Source organism: Salvelinus namaycush, chromosome 3 (assembly GCF_016432855.1).
Source record: "Salvelinus namaycush isolate Seneca chromosome 3, SaNama_1.0, whole genome shotgun sequence".
NCBI lineage: Eukaryota > Metazoa > Chordata > Actinopteri > Salmoniformes > Salmonidae > Salvelinus > Salvelinus namaycush.
In genome coordinates this window covers 21,821,897-21,842,368 of record NC_052309.1, presented here as the reverse complement: position 1 = coordinate 21,842,368, position 20,472 = coordinate 21,821,897, and the positions used below count along the sequence as shown (strand labels likewise).

Below are 20,472 nucleotides of genomic sequence, written 5' to 3'. Positions count from 1 at the left end.
TTTTCAGGGGAAACAGAAATTTGGTTGAAAATATTGGATCCCTGAAAAATGGAAACATCCACTTTCTTCCAAACCCACGGAGAGTGCCATAGTGCTACCCCTCTGAGTGACCAAGCTAAACATCACACAGGAAATCAAGTAACTAGCTTCAAATAAATCAGCAAAGGAGAAGTGAGAGAGGAACAGGAAACTGGTCATTACTGAATGAGTATGCTGACGTCGAGGGTGTCTTTCACACCTCTCTTCTCATTAGGCATTTCTCGTTTCTGAAACTGGTCACACATACGACTGGGCTTTTTGAATCTCTGCCTGGATTCTCTCGTGTTAGGAAGTACCACACAGACTGGTCAACTCCATCAAGGTAAGTGATATCAACATGTTCAAGAAAATAAACAAAGTTTGAAAATAGTCTACCTTCACAGGGTGGAGGGTACTGTGTTGAACTGAAGGACAAGTATCCCTGAGGGAAGTGGTTTTTTGTAGTGTATTATTTTGAGATCCTAACAATAAGGAGATTCAGTCTTGAGATTTTGTACATCATACATTATAAAATCCAGTTTATATTGACCAGAATCACTTGATTTACATTTCTGGGAGATGGAAATTGCACAATGAAATACAATTGTATTTGTCACATGTTCCAAATACAACAGGTGTAGACCTTACCGTGAAATGCTTACTTACAAGCCCTTAACCAACAATGCAGTTAAGTAAATAGAGTTAAGAAAAGATTTACTAAATGTTTTAGTTTTTAAAAGTAACACAATAAAAACAATAAATGAGGGGGTACCGAGTACAGAGTCAATGTGCGGGGTACAGGTTAGTCGAGGTAATTTGTACATGTAGGTAAGGGTAAAGTGACTATGCATAGACAATAAACAGAAGTAGCAGCAGTGTAAAAACAAAGGGGTAGTCAATGCAAATAGTCCGGGTGGCCATTTGATTAATTGTTCAGCAAAGGCAGTTTTTTTTAAATTAATTTAAAAAAAATAAAATGTATGTACTGGCGTAAATTGGAAGTGAATATTGATCATCAACTCTCAAATGCATTCTGGGCAAAACAAATTAATAAATGGTTTAACAAGAAAGCTAATTCAATGAATTAATATATTTTAAATCTCAGATTAATACCAATCATCATTGTCACTCAGATCTCGGACTGCTGATCAAATGACATCAGACAGTATGGAAACTGACACTCACACATGAAACCACAAAGGAACTCAATGTGTAAGAAAAAGCAGAACTTGAGACGCTATAATACTTAGAGGGTCACCAGTAAACCTCACTATGATCTCTTTTTTCCCCTTTTCCCATAGAAATATGAATGGCTCCCGGGTCTGCCTCTTGCTGTACTATGTGGTACTCATGGGAACATCAGTACTTGCTAATGACGGTAATATTACTTCTGATAAAATCTTCACAAGGGAGCTTGAAAAGGGAGCTGAGGCTAACCCTAACGCAACCATGGGACCTTCTGGAACTACACATTTACCACAATTCAACAGTTCAACAATTTTTCAGGCAGAATCAACAACGCCAGCTACACTCAACACCAGAGAAACATCTGGAACCAATAGCCCAGTGAACACCAACAACACACCATCCAGAGCCAACACCAAACCTAGTGCCTACCCTCCACTTAAGGCCCAAACCAGCCCCACGTCCAGCCCCTGCATTGACTGTCTGTTGGATAAGAAGGAGGCCACCATCCTGCTGATGGTGGCAGGTGGCCTGGTGGTCCTGTGTACCATCCTGCTAGTCTCCACCGTGGTGCTGTCATGCCAGGTGTGCCACCTGAAGCGCCAGCCCCGCATCAGCAGCCGCCCCACCCGCAGCAACGTAGACCTGGTGAGTGGTACTGGGTACTGGGGCACTGGCCAGAAGACCAAGGAGAGACCTGACTCTGAGCCCAGTGAGACCAGCCTGATGATGGCAGAGCTCAGACAGACCCAGGAGGGGGAGAACGGCAAGACAGACAAGGGGCAAGGGAAAAATGAGATGGCGAAAGACACACCCAAGAAGGAAGAGAAGAAGGAAGCCACGGAAAATGGGGTGGCAGCAGCTGCAAACCCTAGCCAGGGGAGCCCAGTCACTACCACCACCAAACAGCCTGCAGAGCCTGCAGAGCCCTCTGACCCCACAGCCACAGCAGTCTCTCCCCAATCACAAGCCTCTAGCGACGTTGTTGTGGTGGTGGGGTGAGGGCTCTCACATGGTGACCTCCTCCTCAGACCTTGGACCAGAAACAAGCTCAAACCACTGGCCAAACTGTCCTCAGCTGCCTACTGATGATGGGAACAGCACAGTTTTATACAACAGCTTCTATTGGCATGCTGTAGAGATTTGCTTTTGCACTGAGTGTTTGCTTAGAGTGATTGTTTGGTTTTGTATTTTATGCTCGCATTCTCATTCAAAACGTATGAAATAATTACCATTATGATCATGTCTATACAAATGAATGTACCACAAGAAGTTGAATATCATGTGAATGTTTAATATTTGTATGAATGTATTTTTGTGTAACAAAAATAGTTATTAGTTAAAATGTATAGCCATCATCAGTGTCACTGATAAGAGGAAATGACTCCTGTTTTGTCTAGTGGTTGTATCACAGCTTGCTTGTTGTCACAACTCATCTGACATTTCCCTCACTTCTCCATTTTTAGACATTCTAAATTCTGCAAAATTACAAAACAGAACCAACCAGCACTAAACTGTAGTATCAGCTTAAGTAGACAATTTAAAAGGAACTGTTTTTAAGCCACAAACCTCTTCCAGAAACACTCTCACAATGTTTTCCTACAAGTCAACATCACTTCCTTGGTCTTTTCGATACAGTAAAGAAGAGTTCAAATGTTTCTGCTCTAGCTTTATCTGCCCTTCCGTTTCCAAGCCTTTCTAACAATAAAGACTTAGGACACTTCCTGAGTGTTTCTCTGCTACTGTGTGTCTGAGAGACAGCTAATTGCATGCAAGTGTGCATGTGGATTAATTACAGCGAGAGGGCGAGAGAGGCTGGGCATTAGTAAGCAGTGTGTCTGTGGGGCAGTAACACCTGTTTTCACTGACCAGAGAGGGGAACTACAACAAAGCAGCATAACACCACATTCAAAACTGCTGCACCGCCACCGATCCGTTTTATGTTCCCATCCTCTTTCTCAGATATTTATTCATCTACTTATGGCTGACAGCATGATGAACGTGTGGATTTATTGCATGTCAAGTCTAAAACGGGTTGTCCGTGAAGAGGGCATAATAATGACTACTAACAATTTCAAACCAAAATCAAATGTTATCCATTACTGCAATACGTATATGGGGTACATAACTATTATAGCAAAATATGAACATCTTTGTGCCAGAAAATAAATTCCCTTCCGTGGTGCATTGAGTCAGTGGATTTTCATTGACAGTCCTAGCTAAATCCAGATACATGGAAAGAGGATTGTGTTGGGAGAGAGAGAGATTGAAGACATTTCTTTGAATGATAGTGATTATGAAACATTGGAGTCAGCAGCCCCCCCCCCTCGCTCCTCGTCATCAGTAGCTACGGGCCGCTCTGCACTGCATCCCTACTCCTCTCCTACACCCCTCCCACTTTCCCCTCTAACTCCCTCCCTAACACACACACACACACACTCTCCCAGTGTTAAAATGCAGAGCCTGCAGTGGATGCTCAAGCAGTAGGAGCTTATACCATTTAATGCTACCTGCATCACTGGACCTAAAAGGGCAGACTAAGAGACATATACTCTTAATGGTCCATCCTTCAGAGGAAAACAAGAGGGATCAACGACAAAACCAGGGGGAACAGAACAGCCTCAGAAGGTAGGAAAGGAAAAGCAAGAGGGCGTTAAAAACAGTGAATGAGCAAAAGAAACATCAAACCCTAGAAAATCCCTCTTCAGCAAAGCAGCTGCCACTCCAGTGTTTTAGGAGACAGAGGATAGAAAGCAGCCTTGGGCTGAGGACCATAGAGAGGAGACAAGTGACTGGAAAGCAAAGATGAGGAAAAGGTGAGTGTGTCTATTCTCTCTCACACACACGACACCCCCCCCCCCCATGGAATCCAAGACAAGAAAGCAACAATGCACACACACACAAACATACATGACTAGTTGCTACAGTAATTGAATCTTTGCACTACTCCCTGTGCATCATTTCTCTGACTCCGCTTGCTACGGGACTGGACGGTGTCCCAGTCCTCTCCTTGGTCATTAACAAAACCAATCTATTCAGCCAGTTCTAGTAGGAACAACTCCCTGCTCAATAGCTGACACTCACTGATTGGGCTATATATCGAACAGGCTAATTAACATCAGTGAAATGGGACAGCAGGGAAGTCGCACCTCTAGTGATGTACAACCATCTTCTAAAAGGTATCCTCTACAGCCTAATAGCCCAAGCCAATCAGAACATCCTCTTCAAAACAGACTACAAGCCATTCTAGTCAAAGCATCACACTGCCCACTAGTCTGTTGCTAGGGAGGTTAGGGGAACTCCCTTCCTAAATAAATAGGACTGGCTGTAGGGGTTAACGCCAAACGTTTAAACCCTACTCACATACTCTATTGTATGCATAATCATGCTGGAGAAGGCACATCTGCAGCACTGTGACGAGTGTATATCTACACATGCTTGATAACTATACCTGCATATTTATGGGGGTCACATTTGCAGGTGTGTGTAAGTACTACGGTCGTGAGCCAGATGTTAGAGAGCCTCCATGGGGGAGAAAGAGGGCGAGGGTGGAGCAGAATGGGGGAGAATGAGTTCTTAACCGTTGTCTCCAGTGTGTTCAGCACAGCTCACTGCAGTAACACAGCCTCTCCTCCACTACTGGTGCAGAGAGGATAGTCTCAATCTGCATCTCATTCACCGTGCTCTTTGTCTACTACCTATGTGGACTATAAGCTTTTACTAATACATGTTACTGCTTTGATATGTAGCCTAGCTAATAGTGGGTTTGCTATCATGTTTCTAACTCATTTATCCTGGCATTTCCCCTGTGTTTCAAGGCGTGTGTTACTGATGCCCCCCAGCGTCCCTCCCCACTGTGTGGCCGTGCTATGGCTGTTGATGCTGCTGGGTCTCCAGGCCCTGGCTGTCTGCCCCCCAATGTGCACCTGTAACCACAGCCACAGGGAGGTGGACTGTTCCTGGAGGGGCCTGAGGACGCTGCCCCTGGGCCTGCAGCACAACCTGCACTCCCTCAACCTGTCTCACAACCGCATCCACGACCTGGACGGCCAGCTGAGTACCTTCGTCCACCTCCGCACCCTGGACCTGTCCCACAACAGGCTGGTCCGCCTGCCCACCGCTCTGCCCAGAGCCCTGTGGGAGCTCCACACTGCAGCCAACGGCATCCACCTGCTGGACAAGAACGACACAGCCTACCAGTGGAACCTGCGGGTCCTCGACCTGTCCAATAACAAGCTGGAACGGGCCGTGTTCATCAACAACACCTTGACCAGCCTGCGCCTGCTCAACCTCAGCCACAACCGCTTCTGGACCGTGCCTACCAACATGCCTGTCAGCCTGGAGACCGTGGACCTTTCACACAACTCCCTGGTGCAGATGCTGCCTGGCACTCTGGCACGGCTGTTCAGGCTGACCACATTCTACCTGCACTCCAACCGCTTCTCCTCTGTGGGCCCCGGGGCCTTCAGCCAGCTGGGCAGCCTGCGGCTCCTCTCCCTGGGGGACAACCCCTGGGCCTGTGAGCACCAGACCAACATCACCCACCTGCTGGCCTGGCTCAAGCATACCTCCACCCGTGTGCTGGGCTGCCCCTGCCACACTCACTCTGTCTGTGGAGAGCATCCTCTGGCCAGGACTGGAGGGTGGCACTTTGCCTCCTACACTCAGCCTCCCCTGGCTGCTGGTACTCAGGAGGAGCGGAGCCACCCTCCTCCTCCAGAGTCCCTCACCAGGTGGCCTTGGTACCTGTCCGAGTCTGCCCTGCTCAACACTCAGCTCCACAGCAGGAAATCCCCAGGACACCCCAGTGGATCAGAGGACCACGACCTCTTCACAGACCAATACCCATTCACCTCCACCCCTCTAGCCATTTCCACCGTGCCCACTGACAGGTCCCACACAGACAACAGCTTGACAAGCACAGGCGACCCCTTCCTAACAGACACTGCATTTACTACTGACAGCTTCTATACCACTGACAACCCCTCTACCATCACAAGGAGAACAGCCACCCTCCGCACCAGGAGTGTCAAGAGGCCTAACCAGGGTGGCTCCCCGGTACGCAACACCAGCCCAGGCCCCAGCCCCAGGTCTACACTCCCACTACTACTGAAACTGTGGTTCTTCCTGACTCACACCCGGTATGTCCTCTGAAAATTGAAGGAAATGTCTGGAGTTGGAGTAATGTCCTTGTCAGACTTTGGACATACAACTGCACAAACACACAGAAATGAGTATCATTAAACCAACTTCGTCGTTTTCTTCCCATTTTGAATACTGTAAGACACTTACTCAAACTAACTCTTCTGCATTACTTTAAATCAATAACAATATACTGTATGACATGCACAGGCAGCATCCATGTACACACCCTGCACACTAACACTACTATTCTACCACTATATGGCCAGTATCATTTTTGGGATACTGAACAAATACTTTAGTACTCACTATCTGCATAACTCTGTTTTCATCATCAACTTTTAATACTTAAAAAGGTCCAAAACAGCCGTTTTTATCTCAATATCAAATCATTTCTGGATAATAATTGAATAACTAATTGTTTTCAATTAAATTGTTCAAAAATAGCTTCTTAGCAAAGAGCAATTTCTCAAGCAAGAATGTTGCTAGGACTGTCTGGGAGTGGTCTGAGTGGGGAGAGAACAGCTGAAAACGAGCTGTTCTTTCCAGGGGAGAATGACTGCCCCCTCTCATTGAGCCACGGCAGTTCGAGGCCGACCATGGTACTGCAGGTAATGACTGGAGTGGAATAGTATCAAATACATCAAACACATGGTTTCCAGGTGTTTGATGCCATTCCATTTGCTCCTTTCTGACCATGTTTATGAGCCATCCTCCCCTCAGCAGCTTTCTGCGCTGCAGGCATTGTTTGCAGAAAACAGGATCCCCCATTATAGTGAATGGAAAAATTGGCATCTTCGTGGTCAATCTTTATGTAAATAAAAAAAGTTTTGAAGACAAACATGGTTCCAGTAATTGCTTCTAATACACCAGATGTAGGTCTTTGAAGCAATTATTTTAAAATCGCACACAGAAGTTAAGGATAATTTAGTTGCTAATGGCAGCCGGCAGTACCCTGGTCGTCCTTCAATTCAACTTGAGTTAATCAATGAGAGCGTTATTGAGTCTTCACATAGGAATGAATAGTGCCACGTGATCGATGGATTTGTCCATTCATATATACACTGCTAAAAAAAATAAAGGGAACACTAAAATAACACATCCTAGATCTGAATGAATGAAATATTCTTATTAAATACTTTTTTCTTTACATAGTTGAATGTGCTGACAACAAAATCACCAATGGAAATCAAATTTATCAACCCATGGAGGTCTGGATTTGGAGTCACACTCAAAATTAAAGTGGAAAACCACACTACAGGCTGATCCAACTTTGATGTAATGTCCTTAGAACAAGTCAAAATGAGGCTCAGTAGTGTGTGGCCTCCACGTGCCTGTATGACCTCCCTACAACGCCTGGGCATGCTCCTGGACAGTCTGTGGTGCAACGTGGCGTTGGTGGATGGAGCGAGACATGTCCCAGATGTGCTCAATTGGATTCAGGTCTGGGGAACGGGCGGGCCAGTCCATAGCATCAATGCCTTCCTCTTGCAGGAACTGCTGACACACTCCAGCCACATGAGGTCTAGTATTGTCTTGCATTAGGAGGAACCCAGGGCCAACCGCACCAGCATATGGTCTCACAAGGGGTCTGAGGATCTCATCTCGGTACCTAATGGCAGTCAGGCTACCTCTGGCGAGCACATGGAGGGCTGTGTGGACCCCCAAAGAAATGCCACCCCACAACATGACTGACCCACCGCCAAACCGGTCATGCTGGAGGATGTTGCAGGCAGCAGAACGTTCTCCACAGCGTCTCCAGACTCTGTCACGTCTGTCACATGTGCTCATGTGCTCAGTGTGAACCTGCTTTCATCTGTGAAGAGCACAGGGCGCCAGTGGCGAATTTGCCAATCTTGGTGTTCTCTGGCAAATGCCAAACGTCCTGCACGGTGTTGGGCTGTAAGCACAACCCCCACCTGTGGACGTCGGGCCCTCATACCACCCTCATGGAGTCTGTTTCTGACCGTTTGAGCAGACACATGCACATTTGTGGCCTGCTGGAGGTCATTTTGCAGGGCTCTGGCAGTGCTCCTCCTTGCACAAAGGCGGAGGTAGCGGTCCTGCTGCTGGGTTGTTGCCCTCCTACGGCCTCCTCCACGTCTCCTGATGTACTGGCCTGTCTCCTGGTAGCGCCTCCATGCTCTGGACACTACGCTGACAGACACAGCAAACCTTCTTGCCACAGCTCGCATTGATGTGCCATCCTGGATGAGCTGCACTACCTGAGCCACTTGTGTGGGTTGTAGACTCCGTCTCATGCTACCACTAGAGTGAAAGCACCGCCAGCATTCAAAAGTGACCAAAACATCAGCCAGGTAGCATAGGAACTGAGAAGTGGTCTGTGGTAACCACCTGCAGAACCACTCCTTTATTGGGGGTGTCTTGCTAATTGCCTATAATTTCCACCTGTTGTCTATTCCATTTGCACAACAGCATGTGAAATGTATTGTCAATCAGTGTTGCTTCCTAAGTGGACAGTTTGATTTCACAGAAGTGTGATTGACTTGGAGTTACATTGTGTTGTTTAAGTGTTCCCTTTATTTTTTTGAGCAGTGTATATATATATATATATATATATACACACACACACACACACACAGTCATTGGTTCTTTTACAACAATTTAGAGGCTATGACCTTGACTCAGCAGCAGGTGGCACCATACTGTACCTTTATGTTTCCTACTGGCACTACAGTGGGCTACATCACTCAATCACATCCACAAATACGTGTGTGTGTGTGTGTGTGTGTGTGTGTGTGTGTGTGTGTGTGTGTGTGTGAGAGAGTGAGTGAGAGAATGTTCATGGGCTGTAGATGGGCTGATCTCAGCTAGAGACTTGGAAACAAACAGTTTTGTGATTTTCCATGGGTACAGCTAAACAGAAACACCGGCCACCCCCGTTGTGGTGAGTTGCCAATGCCTACAGTCAACTATAACGATGTCATTAGCCAGGTGCAATAAAATACCTCCTCCCAAACTGTTGGCTTCTCACAAATCATCACCACTGAAGCTGAGAGGGTTTATCTCATAATAACCGGTAAGTGGCAGATCTTTGAATGGTGTTGGTGGTCCCGTTGTTGTTATAATTGGTCAGATGTTTATTGAGATCAATTTGCTGGCATTCATCGATCAAATCAGTTTACTAAGATTAACTTATTTAGAATGTACAGTGACCTTAATACAATACAGCTTTAATATGGAAACAGCTCATGAGAAATGTACTAGATTTACAAATGAAAGAGTGTAAAAAATGCTGTTCTACCTGGCATGCTGGTGACTGTGGCATGTTGGTTGTCTTATGTCTACATTGGCAGTTTGACCACAGAAAGAGAATGTATGTTCGTAGTGGTGTGCTGCAAATGGTTGCGATGGCCATTTTCTTGCTGGCTCAACATGGGACTGTGATCGGAACCAACTGCACCAATTCCACGCGCAGCAGCACCAACTCCTCTCCCCCACTCTCCTCTCTGTGGGGGTTTGGCCTCATGCTCCTGGCTCTGTCCCCCACTCTCCTGCAGCAGATAGCTACTCTCTGATGGCAGCAAGGCAGCTGTATTCACCATGTACTTCCTCAATCTGGGATGTCCAACTATTCTTTAACTACATATATTCTCACCCTAAGGAAGAACACGATGACCTGTACTCATTGGACACTTTATAAAAACCTTTTGTTATCTACTAAAATATAGCACACATGTTAAAACAACTATGTTTCTGAATAAAAGCATCGTGATAAACTGAATACAGCGTTTTGTGACTTACTGTTGAAATGTGACAGTCTGCATGCCTCACCTGCGTGTGATGTAGTAGAAGACAGGGTTGCCGTTCTTGGAGGTGCCAGCCTGGTAGAAGATGTTGAGGGTCTTCAGGGCTTTGAACTCATCTTTCTCATGTACCTGGTGTCTGAGGGAGCAGGAGCAGGATCAAGACAGGGAAATACTTTCAGAGTACTACTAAAACAACCTCTGCCTCAGATGCTTTCATATCCTGTTTTATGAGACCGCTTTGTGACAGTGAGATCTACAGGTAACTGCCGAAATAAAGGAAATGCTTGAGTAAATAAGGGATACAAAGTACACCGAGTGTACAAAGCATTATGAAAACCTGTTCTTTCCATGACAGACTGACCAGGTGAATCCAGGTGAAAGCTATGATCCCTTATTGATGTCACTTGTTAATTCATTGTTAGTTCTGAGGGCAAAAGGAGGGGGGAGCAACTCAATATTAGGATGGTGTTATTAATGTTTGTACACTCAGTGTATATTGAAAGCAGGTGCTTCCACATAGGTGTGGTTCCTGAGTAAATTAAGCAATTAACATCCCATGCTTAGGGTATAAAAATGCCTACCCATGTATAAAAACGCCCAGCTGCCCATTATTTTGGCTACCATGGCTAGAAGACATCTCAGTGACTTTGAAAGAGGGGTCTCAAAGGAGCATAGGGAGGTTAAAGTGTGTGTGTGTGTGTGTGTGTGTGTGTGTGTGTGTGTGTGTGTGTGTGTGTTTTGGTCCCCACAAGGATTGTAAAACAAATGTGTGTGTCAAGTCACCAGATATCAACCCAATCTTCTCCCAATTATGGGAGATTCTAGAGCAGCGCCTGAGACAGCGTTTTACTCCTCCATCAACAAAACAACAAATTAAGGAATTTCTCGAGGAAGAACAGTGCCACATCCCACCAATAGATTCTACAAGTGTCTAGAACTCTATGTGAATTGAAGCTTTTCTGGCCCAATGCCCTATTAAGCCACTATGTTAGTGTTTCCTTTATTTGGGCAGTTACCTGTATGTAATAGTAACTTGATGTATGTACCTTGTCATAAACTCCTCGAACTTGGAGCTGGTGAGGTTGAGGCTGGACCAGTGGGTGTCAGCCACAGGTTTGTGCTCTGGGGGCCCCAGGTAGGCCAGGAGGGTGGCCATCTTGTCAAAAGGCCGTCTTCCCACTGCCTTATGATCCCTGATGAAGAACAACAAAGTTAGCAATAATTTCAGAGGTTACCATAACATCCAGTCTCCTCTTTGATGCACATCTGCCACATGCAGAAGGTACAGATGTGTACAATAGTATCAAACAAAGCCTCCTGTGAGATGGGCATTTGTTTATTCTAAAGATCTGGGTTATGTGAAACATCTTCCTTATCTCTTGTAACATCTAAGCCATACATGTTCCATTCTGCCCACTCACCTGTTGCTAGAGAGGTACTGTCCTATCTTTTCCTGGTTGTTCCACAGCAGCCGGTGCAGGGCCAGAACGTTGCCATCACTGATGAAGGACAGGCTGTGGTTGACTGAGTCACTGGCAGGGCAGTCTGATGCGATGTCCAGAAAAAACCTACAACACATAGGTCAAAGGAACAAGATGTAGCTACGCCTGCTAGGGTAATTAGTATCCAGTGAAAACATCCAATACATATCAATGTATTCTCAGAGACGGAAGAGATCCTTCTGTTATCATACCTTCTAGCTGCATCAAAGTTGCTTTTGACAAAGTCATTAAAAGGCCTCATGTGCTCCTCTTTGGTGAATACAACATGGTTGGCAATGCTCTGCTGGATCTGTAAGAGAACATTAAAACCATGTTAACAACAAGGCCAGATCCTCAAATAGAATATAGCATATTATTAAAACATATCAGCTTTGTATACATGTGGCCTGGGTATCCTGTCCACTTACCTTGGACATGAGCTTAAGGCCCCTCTCAATCCTGGGAGGAGGTTTCTTATCCAGGATGCCTGCCTCATAGGGCGACACTATGGCAGGGTTGATAAAACGTAGGAACATGGCACTGCCCACCGCCCCTATGCTGTTCTGGGGGAAACGCTGGCTGACCACCTGTGTGTGAGGGTGTTGGAGGGATGGTAAGAACAGGGGATGATTCATTGTTAGAGAGAGGGAGAGGAGGCGAGGGCATGGGTTGGAGAAGATAGAAGGGTAGAAAGAGTGCATGGCGGAGAGTGGGGAGGGAGACAAAGTATTCCACAGTCTAGAGGACAAGATGGCCACATCATCACCTCCAAACCACATTCACAACGCTAGGCCCGCTTCAAAACTGAGTTAAGAGATTAAAAAGGAAAGCAAGGTACTTGGGAATCTTGAAAAAGGGGAGAGGAGAATCTTAGACCAGTCCTAACTACTAGGGTAGACGTGATACTGTACGCTTCTGAAAAAACAATGGGCGATGTTCAATTAAATCAATGTCCTAAATTGATCAAATGTTCTGCATGTCCGCATACTAAAATGGTATCAGTTGTAACACACGTGTGTTTTAAAAGGGATATTGCAGCAGTGGAATTACTAGGCTGTAAGATAATGCAACCTCATGAAAAGTCTTGTTTCATTGCTGCTGTAATAAGACAAGCTGTCATTAATGACCTGCAGTATTAGAGTACTTTGAAAGGTCAGCCAATTACCAGGCCTCCACAGCTTACCCAGTCCCATCAACACAGGATATTTATCGCTAGCAATTTTGACCATCATGCCAATATGACATCAGCCTATGATGGATGCACAACAATAAGCTGCAGATTTCAGATACGGTAAATGCAGTATAGAGAACTGAGGGTGTGGAGGTATTTCTGCACTGCGAAACTTAGCTAGTAATGAATTTCAGAGAAAGCCTTAGGACTTCACAAGTGTTACACATTCCATGAGAGCTTTCAAAAAAGCGGAGTGGATCCTGAGTCACACAGCACAACTATGTGCCAAAGTGCTCCTTGACCATCTGCAACATGAGCCTGTTTTCATCGACCCCCAAACTCCTTTCAACACCAACCAGTAACAGCAGTGTATAGGAATACTGCAGTTTCACCAGTGCCAAGAGTTTGTTTGTGGTGAGCGTAGATTAAAATCCATATAAACTCATTTGAAAGTAAAAGTATTAGTAGTGGGATTTCAGGTGAGGATTGTAAGGAGGGCAGGAGTATAAAGTAGTTTAAGGTGATAGAACAGCAAGAGGGTGAATGACCTTCCCTTTCTTTCAACAGAGTGGCCAGGGAGAACGTTCTCTGAACTTACTGCTTTTTTGCTTTCCTTTTTCTCTTTAACTGTGGCTTTATTCAGTAGAGAGTGGCAAGTTGCCTACAGAACAGAGATGGGCACAAAAAAGGTCACGGCAAACACACACACCACAAACACGCACTGCACAAATACTTCTACATTCATATACAGACACTGCACAAAAGTGCAAATCTTACCTTTTGATGTACATTTACCTAGTTCATAAAAACCCCCCTGAAAAATTATGTGAAAACATAATGGTGGCCATTGCAGAAAAAGTTAAAATATTCAAATAAATGGAACCCTGTCCGTTAAGATGGGGGTTTACAGACTGTGGAGTGGGTTGGAGTTGGCAGTAGAGGTGTGCAGTCTAATATGTACCTGGAACAGGCAGTGACAGACACTGCGCAGCTGAGGGGGGAACTCTGTGGAGGAGTTGATGATGGCCAGGAAGAAACGGTTGGTGATCTGCAGCAGGTTCCTCTGGTTCTCCTCCAGGATCTCACTCTGCTCCAGCCTGCAGCCAGAGACATGGAACCAGCCAGTCACAACCACAGACACAGTAGGAGATACTGAACCAGTCAAAACCAGAGACAGCATCGAACAATGCAACAGGTCATGTACCGTACAATTCTTCTTCCATGTTGCAAAAATAAATCTAAGATGGTAGGGAGGGGGCTGCCTTGGTTTAAATAGTACAGCTGGAAAACAAAGTGGGTGAATGAGTGAATGTGTTGTGTCTGTGGGGTCAGGGGGTAGGGTACCTGGTGGGGTCCACCTCGAAGCTGATGAGCTGCCACTCTGGGGCGGTGATGACCCCTCTGAGAAGAGGCTCTAGAAGCTTCTGCAGGTATGTGGCCCCATACACCTGAAAACAGCAGAGGGGTGGATACACAAAACACAAACTCAAAACTAACATTATAGAAAGCAGGCACCATGCTTATTTGAAAGCCAAAGACCACATACAGTTGAAGTCGGGAAGTTTACATACACCGTAGCCAAATTAATTTAAACTCAGTTTTTCACAATCCCTGACATTTAACCCTAGTAAAAATGCCCTGTCTTAGGTCAGTTAGGATCACCACTTTATTTTAAGAATGTGAAATGTCAGCATAATAGTGGAGAGAATGATTTCTTTCAGCTTTTATTGCTTTCATCACATTCCCAGTGGGTCAGAAGTTTACATACACTCAATTAGTATAAGGTAGCATTGCCTTTAAATTGGTTATCTTGGGTCAACTGTTTTAGGTACCCTTCCACAAGCTTCCCACAATAAGTTGGGTGAATTTTGACCCATTCCTCCTGACAGAGCTGGTGCAACAGTCAGGTTTGTAGGCCTCCTTGCTCGCACACGCTTTTTCAATTCTGCCCACAAATTTTCTATGGGATTGAGGTCAGGGCTTTGTGATGGCCACTCCAATACCTTGACTTTGTTGTCCTTCAGCCATTTTGCCACAACTTTGGAAGTATGCTTGGGATCATTGTCCATTTGGAAGACCCATTTGCAACCAAGCTTTAACTTCCTGACTGATGTCTTGAGATGCTGCTTCAGTATATCCACATAATTTTCCTCCTCATGAAGCCATCTATTTTGTGAAGTGCACCATTCCCTCCCTCAGCAAAACACTCCCACAACATGATGCTGCCACCCCCGTGCTTCACGGTTGGGATGGTGTTCTTCGGCTTGCAAGCATCCCCCTTTTTCCTACAAACATAACGATGGTCATTATGGTTCCAAACAGTTCCATTTTTGTTTCATCAGACCAGAGGTAGTCTGGCTTTTTTCTGGCGGTTTTCGAGCAGTGACTTCTTCCTTGCTGAGTGGCCTTTCAGGTTGTGTCGATATACACTGCTCAAAAAAATAAAGGGAACACTTAAACAACACAATGTAACTCCAAGTCAATCACACTTCTGTGAAATCAAACTGTCCACTTAGGAAGCAACACTGATTGACAATAAATTTCACATGCTGTTGTGCAAATGGAATAGACAAAAGGTGGAAATTATAGGCAATTAGCAAGACACCCCCAATAAAGGAGTGGTTCTGCAGGCGGTGACCACAGACCACTTCTCAGTTCCTATGCTTCCTGGCTGATGTTTTGGTCACTTTTGAATACTGGCGGTGCTTTCACTCTAGTGGTAGCATGAGACGGAGTCTACAACCCACACAAGTGGCTCAGGTAGTGCAGCTCATCCAGGATGGCACATCAATGCGAGCTGTGGCAAGAAGGTTTGCTGTGTCTGTCAGCGTAGTGTCCAGAGCATGGAGGCGCTACCAGGAGACAGGCCAGTACATCAGGAGACGTGGAGGAGGCCGTAGGAGGGCAACAACCCAGCAGCAGGACCGCTACCTCCGCCTTTGTGCAAGGAGGAGCACTGCCAGAGCCCTGCAAAATGACCTCAAGCAGGCCACAAATGTGCATAGTCAACTTAGTGTATGTAAACTTCTGACCCACTGGAATTGAATTATAAGTGAAATAATCTGTCTGCAAACAATTGTTGGAAAAATTACTTGTGTCATTCACAAAGTAAATGTCCTAACCGACTTGCCAAAACTATTGTTTGTGAACAAGAAATTTGTGGAGAAAACAAGTTTTAATGACTCCAACCTAAGTGTATGTAAACTTCTGACTTCAACTGTAGTGTGTCATATCCTTTGTCAGAGAGCAGGGGTATTTTGCATAGTAAAAAAAGTTTGTCCACATTTTCATGCCTGGGCACCCAGCCAGTCATGTTGTGTACCTTAAAGCAGAAGGTCATGATTTTACTGGCTAGACTGTTTCCTCTGAAAAGTGTCTGCATGGAGTCAGCAAGCTCCACCTCCTTGGAGAACATGTTCCACAGCAGCTGGTAGAGGAGGTGGCGTGAGTCAAACAGAGTCACCAGCACCCGCGCCAGCTCATCCTGACATGAGAAATTAATTGTTACTGACACAGCTCACACTCTGACACCTGCAATCTACACAACACTGGCACAGCACTGGCGCAACACTAGCGCATTCATTCATATTCATACCTCAACAATCTCAGTGTGGTACGGTTGTGTAATATAAGCTAAAACAGTGAACACTATTTGTTTTAAAAGTTATTCCATTTTCACCCCCAGGTGTAATATAAATGTAAAGATGTCAGGTCCCAGAGAAAGGACAGTGGGTGGTGAATAGACTACATACCCATTGGGAGCAGGGCACTACGTTGGCCAGAGCCATGGCAATAGGCAGCTCTCCCTGGTCTCCCATCATGGTGACCAGCTCCACCAGCCTCTCAAAACGGTCAGCAAGCACTGTCTCTGCCAGTGTGTCAAACTCTGTCCCCTGCTGCAGGATCTTAGTCAGCACCTCCATGAAGGTGGCCCTCGTCTGCAGGTCCTTATGGTAGCCCAGACCTACACACACAGAAAGAGAGAGACATGTATTGTAATCTTACCTAAGTCTGACAAGAGGGAAGAACATTGACCATGGGCAAGTATTGTTTTAACGACCCTACACTAATGATGAATTAGATGTAATGAACAGAGATCCAATTAAAGCCACTTCCACTATTACATCTTATTTCACATGTTAAGCACTTTAAACATGAAGCAGCCAACCAAAGAGTGAGCCTAAGCCTCATTCCTGATAAGTTGATATGTTAGGTTTCCAGACTGACCAATGGAGTGCATGAGGCCACTGTCCACGTTGGCGTTGAGGAGGTTGGACATGGCCAGGACGGTGCAGTGTCTGAGGGAGGCCAGGCGTCGAGACATGCCCCTCTTCCTCCCTGCCACCTGCTGCCCATCATCCTCCACCTCACTGCAGTCATTCAGCAGGTTCATGAACAGGGTGAAGTACCTGGGAGGAGGAGAAGGAGAAAGATACTCTACTCTTTCTCTTTTAGAACACTTTATGACGTAAGCCACATTGCATAAGTAATGAACTTCAATAGTAACAGTGAGTAAAGAGAGGATAGCTGACGTACTTGAGGAAGAGCTGGGACTTGGCCTCCATCAGTTCCACTCCATCTCCCTCCTCAGGCTGGAGGGGCAGGCCAGCTAGCAGAGACACCACCGCCTCCATACTGGCCTGGTCCAGGTCCCTGTATATCACACAGCACAAAGCATAGTTCAGGGGTTAGAGGTCAGATCAAATCACATTTTAATTTCACATGCTTCGTAAACAACAGGTTTAGACTAACAGTGAAATGCTTACTTCACAATGACGCAGAATACAATAAAAAAAAATTTAAGAAAGTAACATAAGGAATAAATACACAATGAGCAATGATAGCTTGGCTATATACATGGGGTAGCAGTACCGAGTCTATGTACAGGGGTACTAGGAAATTGAGGTAGATATGTACATACTGTATAGGTAGAGGTAAAGTGACTAGGCAACAGGATAGATAATAGACAGTAGCAGCAGCGTGTGTGTATATATATATATATATATATATATCTGATGGAGTGTCAGTAAGTGCAAGTGTGTGGGTAGAGTCCAGTGTGGGTGCATAGAGTCAAAGGGTCAATGCTGATAGTCCGGGTAGCTATTTGGTTAATTTAGTACAGGTAGCTATTTGGTTAATTTAGTACAGGTAGCTAGTCGGTTAACTTTTGGCTTGGAATTCAACCCCAGTTATGTACTGGGCCGTATGCACTACCCTCTATAGCATCTTGCGGTCGGATGCTCCTTTGTCTTGCCGACATTGAGGGAGAGGTTGTTGTCCTGGCACCACACTGCCAGGTCTTTGAACTCCTCCCTATAGGTGGTCTCATCGTCGATCAGGTCCACCACCATGTCATCGGCAAACTTGATGATGGTATTGGAGTCGTGGGCGGCCACGCAGTCGTGGGTGAACAGGGAGTACAGGATGGGGCTAAGCACGCACTCCTGATGGGACCCTGTGTTGAGGGTCAGTGTAGTGAATGTTTTGCTGCCTAACCTGACCACCTGGGGCGGCCCATCAGGAAGTCCAGGATCCTGTTGCAGAGGGAGGTGTTCAGTCCCAGGGTCCTTAGCTTAGTGATGAGCTTGAGGGCACTATGGTGTTGAACTTTGAGTTGTAGTCAATTAACCGCATTCTCAAGTAGGTGTTCCTTTGTCCAGGTGGGAAAGGGCAGTGTAGAGTGCAATAGAGATTGTGTCATCTGTGGATCTGTTTGGGGGGTATGCAAATTGGAGTCGGTCTAGGGTTTCTGGGATGATGGTGTTGATGTGAGCCTTTCAAAGCATTTCATGGCTACAGATGTGAGTGCTACGGGGCGGTAGTCATTTAGAAAGGTTACGTTGGCGTTCTTGGACACAGGGACTATTATTTTCTGCTTGAAACATGTGGGTATTACAGACTGGGTCAGGGAGACGTTGAAAAAGTCAGTGAAGACACTTGCCAGATGGTCAGCCTATGCTCTGACTACGCGTCCTGGTAATCCGTCTGAATGTTAACGTGTTTAAAGGTCTTACTCACATCGGCTGCAGAGAGTGTGATCACACTCATCCAGAACAGCTGGTGCTCTCATGCATGGTTCAGTGTCGCTTGCCTCGAAGCTAGCATAAAAGGCATTTAGCTCATCTGGTAGGCTTGCTTCACTGGACAGCTCTCTGCTGGGTTTCCCTTTGTAATCCGTGATAGTTTGCAAGCCCTGCCACATCCTGACGAGCGTCAGAGCCGGTGTAGTAGGATTCGATCTTAGTCCTGTATTGATACTTTGTCTGTTTGATGGTTTGTTGCAGGGCATAGCAGGATTTCTTATAAGCATCCAAATTGGTGCCTGTAATTCATGGCTTCTTGTTGGGATATGTACGTACGGTCACTGTGAGGACTGTGGCGGAAGAATCAGAATTAGTTAGGTAACATAGATAATTAAGATGTCTTATCTGCATAATATGCTTATTATAAGAATGTATCCCTTCGGACTCTGGTGTTGGCAGTTGCACTTCCTCCCTCAGCTCGGGCTTAGTAACCTGGGGCCCAGAGAGGGGAGAAGTCAGGCTCGTCTTTCACATATCTCTGGTGCTATGCAGCATATCAGAAAGATTAGAGGACAGGGGAGAACATTGTCTTCATATGTGAATGTGTCTTTACCTATTCTAAACCATGTGAAGGGATGGTGTGATTGATGGGGAACCATGTACTTGTCTCCACAATATCTGTGAGCCAGTCACTCCCTCCTTGGGGGAGATAAGGTCTGAGAAAAGATATGTGGGGTAGTGTCTGGAACCATTGTATGTCATCTCTGATGTTGCACCTAACCTGGGGGAGTGTATGACCTAGAGGCTCACTCCCCTCAGTGAGCTTGTCCAGGCTTGCAGTCAAGAAGGGGGGGGGGGGGGGGGGGGGGGGGGGCGGGGGGGTAGTAGTACAGTACCTGGTAAGACACTTGACATCATCATCAGCCGCCTGGTTTGAGGTGCCCATCACCCAGTCTGTTAGGTACTCCACCATCTTATTCCTGCCAGGGACAAATGGACATTATTTGACTGTATGTAAATGCAACGTCATGGTCTTTGTATTACTCCGTATCAGTTGATATGTTGCGGTAAACCTGGACAGTACAGAACATGTTTGACTGACAGTCTAGACTCCAGGCGGACATTCTCACCTGAACTTTATCTATTGGCAGAAGGCCAGGTCGTCTCGATCTCTCACCTGAACTTTGTCTCTTGGCAGAAGGACAGGTCGTCTCGATTGCTTACCTGAACTTCATCTCCTGGCAGAAGGACAGGTCGTCTCGTCTCTCCATCATCACCTCCACCAGCTGGCACAGCTTGGTCTTCATCTGGATGGCATGCACCATGTTGCCCAGGATACGCACGTACCTGCCAACACAACACAGGGCATGGGGAGAATGAGAGTGGGCAGTGTACTCACAGCACCAACGGTCTCATAGTCCAGGATAAGCATGCCATGGAGGAGAGGAGCGAAGGCTTTTACCTGACCAGGTTGAGCATCATGGTCTCTATGCTGGCCTGTCCCAGGTGCTCTGAGCTGCCCTCAGTGTTGTTGTCCAGTAGGTTCTTCATGATGGCAATGGTCTGCTCCACAAACTGGGTGTTAGTGTCATTGATGGGAACCTAAACAGATACAAAAAATTATACATTTTACCACACAGGTTAACAGTGTCTTTTTACAGGTACAACCCTTTTCACTGTAC

The 20,472-nt window shown here is 45.9% G+C and overlaps 1 pseudogene; it reads right to left on the bottom strand.

Moving 5' to 3' along the window:
- LOC120045072 overlaps positions 1–20,472 on the bottom strand; it is a 62,050-nt pseudogene that overhangs the window by 15,067 nt on the left and 26,511 nt on the right.